The sequence below is a fragment of the Alligator mississippiensis genome, chromosome 2, assembly GCF_030867095.1.
Source record: "Alligator mississippiensis isolate rAllMis1 chromosome 2, rAllMis1, whole genome shotgun sequence".
Classification (NCBI taxonomy): Eukaryota; Metazoa; Chordata; order Crocodylia; family Alligatoridae; genus Alligator; species Alligator mississippiensis.
The window spans coordinates 174,283,046-174,286,961 of record NC_081825.1 but is presented as its reverse complement, the minus strand read 5'-3'; the positions used below and the strand labels follow the sequence as shown (position 1 = coordinate 174,286,961).

Below are 3,916 nucleotides of genomic sequence, written 5' to 3'. Positions count from 1 at the left end.
TTCACACAAGTGAAATCTTTGGTACACAGCTAGTGATTCTATTACCCCTGCACAGTGGATTCACAAGCATCCACATGGCAACTACACAGTCTCAGTTGGCTGCAGGTTGAATTGGGCAGATTTGAAGCTAAGTATGTGTGCACATTACAAAACTCTGCCCTAAAAAATGTCATGTTAGAAACAGTCCCATGTTTTAGTCCAAAGAGCTGAGTGGTCATTACAGTCATCCAGAAGTGTGAGAACCAGGTTCTAAGACTCCCTTAGCCAGAGGAGGTTTGACCTTATTGGTTAGCTTAGAAATGGCATTTAAAAGGTCTGCTTTTTGGAAACTGGCTTATATATATATAAGCCAATTTCCAAAAAGCAGACCTTTTATATATATATATATATATATATATATATATATATATATATATATTCATTATAATGGTTCAAGATGGACAGCAGGGGTTAATTGATTTCTAAGAAGCCTGGGTCACACACAAAGCTTCTCAGAGCCCTGAAAGCAGACAGGCTGTCTAAAACAACAAGGCCAAAAAGGACACACAGCCTAAGAACTGAGGAATTATTCTTATTATTATTATTATTATCGGGGGGGATTATGAAACAAAGGAAAAATACAGATCAGTTTTCACAGGGTTCAACAGTGCTCAACCAGCTGTTCACATCAGTTGACACTGAAGAAAAGTGGGACATCAGAATTATTTACATTCTAGTAACTCTCACACTTTACACCTGGTAAAAAAAAAAAAAAAAAAAAAAAAAAAAACTACGAGGAAGTGTTGTGGAAGCCTTGAGATTAATTTGCTCTGCAAAGCAAAGTGAGCTGTCAAACAAATGAAAGAATAGGCAGGCCCACTGAATACCTGAAACTTTTGACCACAAGTCATCTGGGAGTCATTACACAGGGTCCTAGCATTCTAATGATCCCAGCTATGCTTAATGGCCCATCCCCGCCAGACCTAGGCTGACAAACTTTCCTTTTTTTTTTTTTATTTGAAGCAGAAAGCTGTGGCTCTTCAGGCTTGAGACTTAGAAATAGCCAGGATTTCCAGCCTCCTGACTCCCTTTACAAGGCTGATGAATTGAACCTGACGCCCTTGCATATTCTCTCAGAAATGATGGATACAATGAGCCTAGAAAGAGAAGACTGCAAAATGCCCAGAAGCAAACACAGTGTCTGACTTAACCATTTCAGATCTGGAACTAGACCTACTTGCCTGCTCCACTAGAGAAGCAGCACCTTCAGGTTTGAAATTCTATTTTCTGTTTCCTACAGAGAGAGGTTGAGAGTAAAGGATACAGTTACAGAAGCAGCCTCTTTGTTTTGGGGCTTAGATACAGTTCCTCCCCCGCCCCCCAGACTCCATAACAGATGGTGAAATTCCTTTTACTCTCTTTCTGTTTTGTTTTGTTTTGCTTGCGTGTGTGTCTGTATGTGTGATTGCATAGGATCATAGGAATGATAATCCTCTTTTTTAGCTCCAGACAGCAGTGCATGAGCAAAGATTGTGCATTACCATCCTGGCCAGTTTGTATTCTGGAGTGTCTGGGAAGGAGTGTGGGCAGAGGGCCAGATTGCTGAAGTAGGGCTCAGGATCTATAGGTTTTCCTGATGAATTGCTTTGGGCAGAATCCTATTTGCGTACTGGATGACCAAAATGCAGCTTGTGACCAGCTCGGAGTTACCCAAATCAAATGTAGGAACTATTCCGTTACCTACTCTGTGTAGACAAGCGCCCCCCATTATAAGAATGCAAACTCCCTCTGGAGACAGGCAGATGTCCACTTCCCTATAACTATCATGGGGGCACTTTTGTGACCAATACAGGTAGTTGAATTACTCCTACTCTTCAGTCATGTAGCTCAGAATAGGTTGCAAGAGGCACTTTGGTCACCCAGTAAGTGAAATAGATTTCTTCTTTTCTGTCCCTCAGTTTCCCCACTTGTAAAAGAATCCTTAGGTCTTTAGAAAAGCCTTATGACATCTGATGAGACCATTATGTAAAAGTCAGGAATGATTATTTAGAAAGCTGCTATTTACAACAAAATAATTGTTATAGGCAGCCCCATCATATATAGCCTGAACAGACACAAAATCTGTCAACCTGATTTATGTTATGGAATTTCAATGCATTATTTCTTTAACAATCAAATTATTTTTCCCTGCAGACACAGAACACTATGTTCCATGCAATCTCATGCAATGGCTGGGGGAAATTACTCCACAGTTACCCACTTTATCCTTCTGGGATTAACAGACCATTCAGACCTGAAGGTCCCCCTTTTCATGGTGTTCTTTGTGATCTACACTATCACCGTTTTGGGGAATCTCGGGATGATCTTGCTGATCAGGTTCAATCCCCAACTTTACACGCCCATGTACTTCTTCCTCAGTAATTTATCTTTTATTGACCTCTGCTATTCATCTGTCTTTGCTCCAAGGTTGCTGTTTGACTTAATTGTAGGGAGCAAAAAGGTTTCTTATGGTGCCTGTATTGCTCAGACTTTCCTGTTTGGTACATTTGTGTCCACAGAAGGATTCCTGCTGGCTGCCATGGCATATGACCGCTACATAGCCATCTGTAACCCGCTGCTCTATACTGTTGCTATGCCCAAGAAAGTCTGCGTTCAACTGGTAGCTGGGTCATATATGGGGGGCCTTCTGAACTCAGTGTCGCAGGTAATTGGTTTGCTAAAATTGTCATTCTGTGGGCCTAATATCATCAACCATTACTTCTGTGACATCCCTCCCTTGCTGAAACTTGCCTGTTCTGACACCCACACCCATGAGGTCATGCTCTTAGCTTTTACTGTGGCTATAGCTGCCTCCACTTTCATGACCATTCTTATTTCCTACTTGTACATTGTCTGTGCCATCCTGCGGATCCGCTCTGCTGAGGGCAGACGCAAGGCTTTCTCTACCTGCGCCTCCCACTTGACAGCTGTCACTGTCCTCTATGGCTCTGTTACATTTAGTTATGTACAACCCAGTTCAAGCTACTCAATGGGACAGGAGAAAGTCTGTGCTTTATTCTACACATTGGTGGTCCCTATGTCGAATCCCTTAATCTACAGCCTGAGAAACAAGGATGTGAAGGATGGCCTGAGAAGGGCCATAGGTGGGAAAAATTTCACAGCTAATTTGAATGCTTGGATAAATATGATCAGCTTTTAAGAATTGAATTTTTAAAAGGAGAATATGGTTTCTGTATTATTCCTCTGAATGTTTTAACTTATGATTGGTTTGGCAAATCATGGATTTTTACAACTGCTCTTAGACTTAAGACAAGTTGTCTTTTCACTATTGTCAGGTAGCAAAATATTGTAATAGCTTTATGTTTTGGCTTTAGGTTACCTCAGTTGTGCTTTAGTAAGACAAAATGTCTCTTCCATCATTTTTTTTATATGCACTTCATTACATCATATGGTGAATTATAGTGTCATATCAAACTTTCCTGTGTATGAAGATTCCAGTTAACTAAAATTATTTATTTTTAAATTAGTTTTGTAACTTTTTCTTTCATTTTACAGTAACACTCAGCACTGTGAATTTTTTTCTGACAGTTAGCTTACCATGTGTAAAAAAAATCTGTAAAAATTACTAATGCCCCAAAAGCCTTTTTTTTTTTTTTTTAATAAAATCAACATATCATTTTAGATAGAGGTATTAAAATCTATTCTTTGGAAGCTGGTTTCTAAAGGATATTTTTTTATATCCAACCTATGATTTCGGCAAAAGTATTTGCTTTCCATGACTGACCCGAGGGATGATATTCTGTTCCTGAAAGCTTATCCATTTTTTCCAATAAAAGATATCACCAAAAATGTCTTGCCTGTCTTTCATTTCCTGGACCATCACAGCTAAAACATCCTTACAGCCTTTACTTTTCATTCAGATTTTGATTTGTTCTTT

The 3,916-nt window shown here is 39.6% G+C and overlaps 1 pseudogene; it reads left to right on the top strand.

Moving 5' to 3' along the window:
• Positions 1-723: 723 nt before the first annotated feature.
• LOC132248280 (olfactory receptor 1052-like) lies at positions 724-3,178 on the top strand (annotated as a pseudogene).
• Positions 3,179-3,916: the final 738 nt, after the last annotated feature.